This window comes from Mandrillus leucophaeus, unplaced genomic scaffold (genome assembly GCF_000951045.1).
Source record: "Mandrillus leucophaeus isolate KB7577 unplaced genomic scaffold, Mleu.le_1.0 Scaffold418, whole genome shotgun sequence".
Taxonomy (NCBI): domain Eukaryota; kingdom Metazoa; phylum Chordata; class Mammalia; order Primates; family Cercopithecidae; genus Mandrillus; species Mandrillus leucophaeus.
This window is the reverse complement of record NW_012104454.1, coordinates 886,995-898,045: the sequence shown is the minus strand read 5'-3', so window position 1 is coordinate 898,045 and position 11,051 is coordinate 886,995. Positions and strand designations below refer to the sequence as shown.

Genomic DNA, 11,051 nt, shown 5'->3' with positions numbered 1-11,051 from the left:
AGGGCCCGCGCGGACGCCGGCCTCATTTATTATTCCCCCCGCCCGGAGCTGCGGCTTCCTGGTGTTGAAGATCCCCTGGACCAGGGGCGAGGGCTACCCGCTCTTTGCCGTGACAACACCGTTCCCCCAGCCGGGCTGGTGAGTAAAGAAAAATAATGCGCCTGCCACTTTAAGAGGCCCCCTCCCCCACCCGGTCCAGGGGTTGGGGTGGAGGGTGGTCTAGACCGTCCCCCTGAGGGGTGGGATGGGGCAGCCCCCGGGCCGGGAGGAACTCGCGAAGCGGGCCGTGTTTTCGTGTGGCGTTGGCGGGGATTACCTAGGGGACTGTTTGTGTCAGGGAGTCTGCCGTGGGGGACAAGTGGAGTGGGCTGCAATTCCCTTGGGTGTTGGGAGTACGGGGTGGGGACGGGCGGATTGGGGGTGCGCCCGCTTGTTCGCGTAGGGGGTTTACGACGGCCTCCGAGCGGTCTGGGACGGGGCGCCATCCTCCAAGGGGGTCTCCGGTGACAGCCGGGAGCGACTGACATTTTAACAGCCGGCCCTCCCTCCCTCTCCCTCCTCTCGCCGCCTGTTCCCTCCTCCTTGGCCCGAAATGGTGCAGAAGGGGGCCTGGGAGGGCGGCGGGAGGGTGGAGGCGGGGGGAGCCGCAGCTGTTTGGGAAGCGGGGGAGGGAGGGGGGATGTTGTTCAGATGACACCGGGGTGGTGGGTTGGGGTGTGTGAGTGTGTGTGTCTCCGGGGCCCGTGTTTGCCGGGTGCCTGTGGAGTTGGGACGCGGAGTCGCCACGAGGTGGGCACGCAGCACCCTTCCTTGGGACCTCCTAGCCCCGCTTCCGAGACCCCTGATGTGGTTTGTCAGCAACCCCAGCTGGAGAACTCCCTGGCCAGAAGTTTGCAGCTGTTCAACATCTGGGCAAGAGTTCTCTAGTCCCTCTCTCCACCTATGGCAGGCGGAGCTGGGCTGCGAGTGGGGGTTTAGGGAGTTTGGGGGGGCTTTTGGGAGGGTGGGCCAAGGAGACCAAAATGCATTTAGTCCCCTACTCCAATGCCAGCCTCCCTCCTACCAGGTTTGGGTCTTAGGGGGATGGGGGAAAGGGGCCCCCTCCCCCTAGTGAATCACGCTGTCCTCTCAGCAGCTTTCTGAGGGCTCCCCCTGAAAGGAAGGCACTCTAGGAGCCACCGACTGGGTTATCCCAGGTTTGCCCCTCTGAGTGGGAGCCTCCCTCTGCCTCCCCTTACTTGGTGCACTGTTGATGGGTTGGGGGAGGGTGTCGCGGGCTTGGGGAGATCCTGTGTCCCTCTTTGCTGTGCCCAACCCCCATTCGAGTTTTCCTCGGAGTCCTGGTTTCTTTGCTTTGGGGTGGGGGTGGCCCTTATCCACTCCTCCTCGTATCCCTGCAGTGGGTCTCCGCAGCAATTCAGGGTCCAGCCTAGACTATGGGAAGTTTGCCGTCTGGGGCGGTGACCTTGGGCTGCTCTGGCCTGGAGATAGGAGGGAGAGTGCAGGTCAGCCTGAGATTGGGTGTTTTGGTGTTTGGGAGCTGTCCACCTCCCACTCCTCTCCCAGCCCCAACAGGAAGGTCTCAGTAGCTGAGGAGAGCACTGAAAAGGCACATGTCAGTGTTCACAGATGTCCACCGCTTGTGGCCACGGGGTCACACCCGCCCCAGGACTTAGTCTGGCTCTCCCAGCTCCCACGGCCCTGCCTGGGAATGAATTTCCTTCCTGTGGTTTCCCAGTGTGTTGGGCAGGAGATGGGGGTGGGGTAGGACTATTGTGGGAGTGGCTGAGGACCTATTTATACGGGGTGATTGGGGGACACTGGAGCTTATATGGAACTTCTTCCCCACTTGCCCCAGCATAGGCATTTGGGCCCTTGGGTCTCAGTGGTTATATTCTCTTTGTTGTAACTCCCCTGCCCCCGCCAACACACCCTGTATGTTTGCATATGTGTGTATATGTATGTGTGCGCAGTACATTTGTAAAGGGAGGGGTCTCTAGTCTCTCTGGAGGGAAGGGGGAAGGGAGGAGCTTTTACTCACTCCTGTAGGGACCAAAAAGGTTGAGTTTTTCACATGAGATCACACAACAAATCTGTGTAAGAGCTTTCGTCTTTCCACTCGTTTAGGCACTACTTCATAGTAGGGAGGGATTCTAGGAAGGGAGACATACAGTCCGTGTTCATGGAAGCCCCAGTCCAAGGGGAGAAGCAGGACCCAGAGAGCGTCATGATCCTTATGTTGGGGGATGGGTGTGGGGAATTGGCTAGAGCTTCTGTCTGCTGTACTCAATGCCTGAGAGAGTGGTGGAGGACTTGGAGGGGTGGCAGGTGCTGTCCGTGTCCACTCCACTCTGCGCTTGGTGCCCCTGGGCTGGAGGGCCTGGGCATCCTGGCTCTGCCCCCTTGGCTCCTGGTTCTCCTCATAGGCTGGGAGATATGATAGTCTTTCTGGCTGCTGTTATATAATCTCTCTGTAGCAGGGTTTTTTTTTTTTTTTTTTTTTTCTTCCAATCTTTCCTGGGAGATGTGATGGGGAAGAGAAGGCAGAGGGAGACTCTTCAGGTTGGGGGGCGCTAAAGGAGCAGTAGTAAGGAAGGTTGTGGTGGGAGGTACCTTGGCCCCTGAGGAGGCCTTGGGGATAGGCCCTCATTGATTGTGGCCCAGCCCCTCCGACGCTTCTCCTCTACTGTGCCCTCAAAGGGTCCCTCTGCTGTGGTCGTCCCTTGCTCTTATACCCCCAGAGAGGCCTGGACCTCTGCCCATTTTGTCAACCTTCTCTTCCTGGCCAGCTGGGCCCCCTGCTCTCCCTGATTGGCACTGGATCCAGAATCTCAGTGCTTTTGCTGGCCTGGTGTGGGCCCTTGGTTGCACACTTTGCCACACACCTGAGTACCTCTATGGGGACAAGGGAAGTCCAGGATCTGATGGGTGGGCCCAACATTTCCCTAGTTGTATTTGAGCCAGGCCCCCTGTTTCTTTGTCCCTCTAGTCCAGAGGGTGGTGGCCTTACTGGAAGAGAGGAGTTGAGGTCCTTGACTTAATACAGGCCTTGACCTCTTGGACACAAATCGTCGTTGGTATTCATCAGGTTCTGTAAGTGAGGATGTATGAGGTATGAGGATCCGATGTGAGCTTGGAACCTGTCATCAAGGGTCGGGTTCTCAGTCTCCTGGCACTGTGGTGGTGGGATTCTCCCCATCCTGCGGGACCATGGCTGGGACTCTTGAGACTCTCTGAGGCCCGCTGGTTTAAGGCAACTATCTCTCTTTTATAGGGAAGGAGGAAATGGTGGCAGGCCGGCACAACCTCAGCATCACTGTAATCGCTGGTGGCTTTTATGAGCCAGTCATGGGGCCGGAGTCCGGCCAACTGTCTGTCCTTCTGTCCCAGTTTGGTGACTTACTCATGGAGGGAGGGGCGGTTAGGTACTAGAAGCTGTGTTCTAGAAGCTGGACGGCTGACTGTATTGTGGTTGATGTCACTCATCTATCCATGATCACATGGCTATATCACTTATAATCTCTCTGTAGCAGGATGGAGGTAGGATGGAGCTTAGACTTCAAGAAGAACTTCCCAGTGGGGAAGCTGGGGAGAAAGAGATGGCTCTAATTTGGCATAGGAAAGGAGGGGAACTCAAAGCGCTTTCTTTTCCAGTGGCTCTCCCGAAAGGCCTTGACCTTTGGCCTGGCGGGGTCGGTGCTGTTTGGATCTTGGAATATTTATTTTCTTTTTCCTCTCCCTGCTTGTGGCTGAAAGTATTCTGAGGCATTTGTCCTGGAGCTGTGGGAGAACTAGCCATTAGGCCCCTTTCTCCTAGTAGTGGGAGCTGGATAAGGGTCTCATGTAGACAGGCATGCCCAATGCGGTCCACAGCATTTAGTGGTACACATGCAGGAAGGTGTGCAACGCATACACACTGGTATATAGACACCCACAGAGCAGCTGCTGCACTGCGGGAGGTGGGGGGTAGTGAATGGCAAAGATGATTAAAGGATTGGAGAGTTGGGATGGGTTTGAGGGGACCGGAGGCAAGAAGGCGAAGGGCATAGCAAGAACTTTGAAGAGAGAAGGGCTGACTGGAGCAGGAGGGATTAAGGTTAGACCACAGATGGGCAGGCAGAGCCCTGTCTGCAAAATAAAGAGCATGGCTTGTGAGTCAAGGAGCCTTGGCTGACTTCCATCCCTGCCCCTTACCCCTCCCTCACATGCTCCTCTCTGTGGTCCTGGCACAGCCTGCCTCTGCCCCTCACACTGACCGTGTGTCCCCGGGTCACTCCTCTTGGGCCCCAGCTTTCCAGATGTACAGAGTTTCGCCTTTCGGTGATTAACACCTGGGTGTTTTGGTGGTTTGTCGCTGGTCTCTGTTGCCCTCCCCACTCACCTTGATGAACAAGGCCACTGTGAGGCATCAAGGCTACATCAAAGCCCTCAGGCATTTGGGGGTAGGTCCTTGGCCTAGGTGATCCCCAAGGCCCTCTTCATCTGACATTTTCCTTTTCCTGTGGCCGAGGCTACAAGCCTCTTTTTTCTGAGAGCCAAATCATGCTTCTGGTTAGTCCTGGCTAGTGTGGAGACAGGGGAATACATTCATTGATTCTACACAGGACCCTGGTAGCCAGGGGGATGGGAGGCTCTTGTGCCTGTCTTACGTCTCTTCTTTCTGCTGTAGGCTGGGAGGGGAGGGACATGTCCAAAGCTCTGGCCTGTCGCTTGCCACACCCAGGCGGGACCATATTTACTCATTTAAACTTACCCTCCCAGGAGGCTCTGGGCTCTAGGCCTGGTCACTGACCTTGGCTTGTTGCCTCTGGCTAGGTGCTCTGGCCACTCTCCTAGGAGCTGGGCAGACCAGGAAACCATACAGAGGGAGGTTTTTTGTTTTTGTTTTTGTTTTTTTTTTTTGTCCCCTGGTCAAAGGAGCTTTACCCTCAGCATTACCCCACTTGCCCAACTTTCCAGTATACTTTGAAGACCAAAAACCAAAACTTTAAAATTTTTTTTTGAGGCAAGATCTTGCTCTGTTGTCCAGGCTGGAGTGCAGTGGTGCCATCATGGCTCACTGCAGCCTCCCATTCAAGCGATCCTCCCACCTCAGCCTTCTGGGTAGCTGGGACTCCAGGTGTGAGCCATCGTGCCCCGTCCAAAAACCAAAACTTTTGAGATCCCAGTGGAGAGAGGTGACAGGTTCCCAAAAGGGAGGGAGGAAACTTCCATTTCTTGTGTTCGTGTGTGCCAAGCTTTGTACTGAGCATGGGAACATAAGAAGACTGTTTCTCTCTAAAACTGTTATTTTGAATTGGAAAACACAGTCTCAGAGATTTAAGTGACTTATTTAAGCTTTCCTAGTTATTAGGTGTAAAGGGCTTTTGTCTGAGATTAAAGGAGAGATCCTGCCCTGCAGGACAGGGCAATGGAAAGGAGGCCTGAGAGGAGGAGGAGAAATTGAAGGGAAGAGAAAACCAGGATTCCTCAGCAGAGGGCAGAGAACCGGCCTTTGGTGGCAAGGTGAGGGAGGTATTGCTTTGACTTGAGTGTCATGGAGAAAGCCCCCAAAGCAAGGGTTTGAGGGCAAGATCAAATGACACTCCAAGACCCCTCCTGCTATCCCTGTGAGCTGCTGCATGGGACTAATGAGAAGACACTGGAGTGGGAAGGCTTGAACCACAAGAGGCTGGGCTTGTTTCAAGGCAGACACAAGGCCGGTGTGAGCCTCCCAGGCCCAGACCTGGGGAGTTGGCCCTGGAAGGAATGTGCTAGAACTCCCAGATGAGGGAGACTCGCTCCCACTCCCATCCAGGTTGTGAGCAGAAACCCTGTGCCCAACAGTCAGTCTGCCTCTGCCCCTTATTTCTGGTGACCTTGAGCAACTCCCTGCCCATCTCTGTGTGAGTTTCCATACCTGCGAAAGGGAAGTGTTGCTACCTGCCTCACATGGGAAGGGAAGGGAAGGAGGTTCCGCCAGAAAAAGTGTGATGGTTACATCTTTTCTCTCAGACCTTGAGCCTTAGGCTGGCCCAGGACTTGCCTGAAACAAGGATGGGGGCAAGCAATGCCTTTGGTGTCCAGGGTAGGGACTGAGAAGGCCTTGTGAGGGTTCCTCCTGGCCTAGGGCTCTGTTTGGCCCTGGGATGGTTTGGGAAGCTGAGCCCAGCCCTCCCCTCCCCATCCAGCCATCTCCTTGTCTGAGAACCTGCCTCCTCCACACTTAGCCCCACGAGTCTTGCCAGATCCCTCTGGCTGCTTGCTTGCTTACCCCTCATGATTCTCTCATCCTCAACCCACCAGCAAATACCTAGGGTTGAGGGTTGAGAGAACAAAGAATACGGAGAGAGCCCATCCCTGAGTTTCAAGTAGAAATGCGCGGCAGGAGGCTGGAGTGAGGAGAGGGGGCTTGGTCCCTTTTCCTGGGGTCTTTCCACTCCAGCTGGATCAAGTAATGTGTAGGCAAGGGAATAGAGCAGGGGGTTTGAGGGATGACCTCAAACCTTGAGATTTTCCCTTTAAAGCATGCGTGTATTGTGCATTTGGTGAGAGATGATGGTTGGGGTAGACTAGGAGGATGGGAATGATCTGGAAGTGGATTTTTCAGACCTTCCTGTCACCTCTCTCCTTAACCTATGTGCCCCTTTCCTCCAGCCACCACCACTGCCTCCTCTGTGCTGAGTCTCCTTATGCAGGCCTCTGGGGCCCGTGATGGCTGGGTGGGGACAGGTGTCCTAGCCCAGCTGCTTCCTCTTGTCTCCCCCACCTGTCAGCCTGGGGGTGGGGAGCTAAGGGGGCGGGGAGTTAGGGGAACCACTTAGCCCCTCACCTGTTCTGAGGGGTGGGGCCCTGGTTGTAAACTGTAGCAGGGGAGTCAAGAGTAGACAACAGGCAGGACTTCCCCTCAGAGGAAGGATAACTGCAGATCATAATAATGGCAGGGAAAACTTGGTAGACAGAGGTCCTTGCTGGCAAAAATCTGAAGGGTCCCTGCACAGCATCCTCATGAAAGGGTTAGAAGCCAGGTATTGGTAAGGGGCACGGATTTGGGGACATGTATCTGCATAGCCTTGTGCAGGTACTGCTCTCCCTACCCCCTTCCCTCTGGGCCCCCCCTCCATCTGGCTGGGCATCTTAGCCTCACCTGGCACCTTTCCTGAAAGCAGCAAGCTAATCCTGTAAGAGCTGCCTGGCTGGCCGCCTCAGCAGGCCCACGCAGCCACGATGCCCGCCCTCCCTCCGCTGCCAGGGGCTTAGAGGACTGTCCTTCGAGTTAGAAGGAGACCCAGCCATTGCCCTGAACGGCCCCTTTAAATCCTCGGTGGCTTCTCGAGGTCATGATGTCTCTAGGAGGATTTGCTTTCCCTGATTGGATTGGCCTCTTTCGGGTCCCCTGTCATCATCGTAGGTGAACCCTTTATGTTCTCCACCTCCCCTTTCCTCATAATTAGTGCTGTCCAGTCTGAGGTCCCAGACCTTGGACTCTCTCCCCTCTCTCTTTGCTCTCATGTCCCAGCAATGAGGGCTCAGACCCCTTCATCTGCTTCAGCCAGAGCAGCCCTGTCTCAGTTCTGTGGGTGAGAAGAAAGGATCTTGCTGCTTTAAAAAAGGGGACAAACACTGCCCAGGAAGAGAATGCCCTTTTGAGACTGTCTGCTGCCTGCCTCTCTCCATTTTTCTCTCTTCAGCCTGCCCTTCCTTTGGCCAGGGGCCCACACTCCTCATTACCCCATGCCTTTATTTCCATGGAAAGTCCCTCCCCTGATCTAACCATTAGCCCACCCGCTGCAATGGCAGGCAGCCCAGACCCAGCACTGGTGGCATTATGCTCATTCCAACGGCTCTCAAGCAGATCCGCCCCCAAGGCCCCAGCTGCCACTTTCACTTCTGTCTCCTGAGACCCCAGAGGGAAGTTGGGTTGGGGAGGTGGAAGGTGACACACTAACCGTCCCAACGGCCCCCACCTCTCCTCAGTCAGGGCTTCTGATGGCTAAGGGCCCCTGTCCATTGCTCTTGTCTAGATGACCAAAGTGGGTTAAGTAATAGTGGAAGGATTGGCTGCAGTGGGAGGGACGGCACTTAGATAGCAGGAAGGACTTCCTAGGATTGGAGACCACTGCTGGGCTTCATTGTTTCAGAGGATATGGGAGCGGTGTAGATACTCTGGACAAATGTAAGTCAGACTTAAAGGTAGGTAGGAGATTGGTTGTCTGCAGCTCCCATTGGTTGGCATACAATGCTGGGGCCTCCATGCCCTCCCACGTGTCACCAGCCTCACATGCTTGGTTGGAGGGCTTCTGACAAAGCAAGTTTGAGCCCCAGAGACTACTTTGAGTCCAAGGACTCAGCCCTGAGAAGTTTTTTCTGTAGTCTTATATCTATCCTACCTGCTGTCCTGGGCCATTTCCTCCCACCCTGCACTGTGGGTGGGTTTTGGAAATGGAGATAGAAATGGAAGTAAAGGACAGCTCACCTCCACCCTGCTGCTGCTGCCCCAACCTTGGCACTAAAGAGGGGAATGGGATTCTTCTCCTGTGACGCCTCAGGGCAGTGACAGAGCCACACTTCACCCTGTGAATCTTACCAAACTCCTGTAGCTGCCATGCTTGCTTATTCCTCGTGATTTCACACCCCTCCCCCATCTCTGCCTAGACAAGAGTAGGGGACCCAGTTGTACTGAGAGCCCTAGACTGTATCACTGTGGGTTACTATAAATCCAATAATGCTTTCTGGAGGGGAAAGATGGGAACAAAGGCCTGAGGTGCCAAGAACTCCACTTGGTGTCCCCAAGTGCCTATGGATCTTGGGTGGGGGTGACCCAGGTCCTGGAATGGGAAGTTGAGCCTGAAGGAATAAGGTCAGAGACACTATGCAAATCCTCATGCAAATGAGTGGTGGTGAGTCATTGCAGCTTGGCCTGCTGATATGGAATCTGAAGACAGCCTTAGGCTTGGGTTCTAGAGCTGGTCCCACCAGGGACCAAACAGTGACCTTGGGCTAGTTGCTGCTCAGTAACCACAAGCAGGTGGTCTGATAGGCATTCCCAGTGTGTGAGGGGATTGGGATGGCTGAGCCTCTGCCACAAGGGCATTGTGTGCCCCACTTGGTACTTGTTCTGGCTGACCAGAGCCTTTGTCAACCCTTGGCCATCTGTTGGAGGGTTACTGTTTAGAAGGCACCTGCCCCTTCACCAGCCCCATCCTGACTCTCTTCTAGCACCCTCATTGCCTTTCCTCCCCAGCAGGAGGATGACAGACCCAGCCAGGCCATCTCTTTGGTTCCTCTCCATGAATTACACAATTCTGACCTCCCTTCCCTTTGGGCTTCCCCAGAGAGCACAGGAGCCATGTGTTTGGGCCAGAAGGGCATTTGGGTACCTAGTCCACCCAGCTACTCATAATACGGGCCAGTGGGGTGAAGCCTGTAGAAGGCAGTGACTTACTCAGGATCACACCTTAGACCAGAGCGGGGACTAGAACCCAGGTATCCAGAATCCCAGCTTAGAGACCCCATATTTCCCTAAGCTGTTCATTCGCCTACCTCACCCATCCCTTCTCTACTGGGACTCAATCTCCTGTTGCCCCCAAATACTTCCTGAGATCAGTCTGGGCAGCTCTAGGAGCTTGTTTTGCAGGGTGGGGTGGTTACCTAGGAGCCAGTCCAGAGGCCATAAGGGGAAGGTCAGAGCAGGAGTGGGAAGTGCTGGACCCTGGGTGACAGGCTGCTGCCTTGTAGGGAGCCAAACGGCCTCACAGCTGCTACAGGAAGGATGAGAGCTAGACTACAGGAAGGACAAGCTGGGGTGGGGAAGACATGGAGGAGGCTCAGGAGACAGACCCTCACTGGAGAGGCATCTCCTGGGCAGAGAACAGGATGACCCCATCCCAGGAGACTTGCCAGGGAGAAGAGGGCGGGAAGCCTAGGGTGGGGCTCAGGAGAGTTGTCCAGCGGAAGCTAGGGGGAGGGCTCAGCCCTGCTGTCCATACCGGGTGCTCCCCTTGGCAAGTCAGGTCCTGTCCCTTAAGCTGAGACTGCAGGGCCTGCCCCCCACTTGAGTTCCTAGGGTGCCTGGGGCCTGAGACCACCCCTGCCCCAGGCCCAGCTTTCCTGGACTGCCTGCCCCCACAGCCCGACAGCCCGCCCCCAGGTCCCCTGTCGGTGAGTTAAAATTAGCTCAGTGCCCAGGCTAAAAATAGCCCCTGCCCAGCCCTGAGGCTGCTGGACTGGGGGAGGGGAGTCCCCGAGGGAGGGAAAGACGGTGGGAACCAGGGATTTGGGTAGTGAGCCTGCCAGACAGAACTTTGAAGGGTTGGGGCTGGGGACCTGCTTTGAGATGAGACCCTAGAAGCACTTCTGGGGTGAAGAAAAGAGGCTGCTGTGGGAGGGGGCGGGGACAGAGAGGGGGCAGAGAGAATGCAGCATGAGAGGGAGACCCGAGAGGGGCCCAGGAGCAGGGGCGTGGGGAGCAGGCCATGCAGGAGGGGGTGTGAGAATTGGGCTGTGTGTGGGATGGGGAGAGGGACAATGTGAGGCTCCTGCCTTGGCTCAGATTTCAGAGGGGTAATGCCCCCCACTTCCTTTGTGAAGGAAGAGCTCACTGTGTGAACCACAGAATGATTCTGGACCATCTTGCCTGGGTGTTTGGGGGCATCACCGGGTTCACCTCGCCACCCTGTCTCCCAGAGCTCCTTAGCCTGTGTCTCTGCACTAGGGAAGAGGTCCCAGGGCTGAAGTTGGGGGAGAGAAATGACTAGGAAGGTTGTGAACCTGGGGGTAGGATGGGTAATAAGGCAGGGCCTGGGGATCGAGCTGGGCAGCTGTGGTCCTTGGTCCTCGGTCCTCACTTCTGCTGCCTCTTAGGGCTGGCCTGCCTGCTCTGGGATACTCCTTCCGGGGCTGGGTCTGGGTCTGGGTCCAGTCCAGGCCCCCGAGGGCCCCCTTGCCTCTCCCTGCCCTTGCCCTGGGTGGGACCTGCCCCTCCCTTGTCTGTCTCTTGGCTGGACTGCAAGTTCTCAGAGGGCAGGGGTGGTGTCCTGTTGAGTTATTCCCCCAGCGCTGGGCCAGGAGTC

The 11,051-nt window shown here is 55.9% G+C and overlaps 1 protein-coding gene across 2 annotated transcripts in view; it reads left to right on the top strand.

Moving 5' to 3' along the window:
* Positions 1 to 2: 2 nt before the first annotated feature.
* The window catches only part of MEF2D (myocyte enhancer factor 2D), a 37,777-nt gene continuing 26,728 nt past the window's right edge, over positions 3 to 11,051 (top strand). The window contains exons 1-2 of one of the 2 annotated variants that reach the window (XM_011992784.1): positions 729 to 912; positions 1,136 to 1,196. The gene's annotated coding sequence lies outside the window, so the exon portion shown is untranslated. Of the gene's footprint in view, positions 139 to 728; positions 913 to 1,135; positions 1,197 to 11,051 lie in introns of those variants that run through there. The other variant, XM_011992783.1, reaches the window with a different exon arrangement.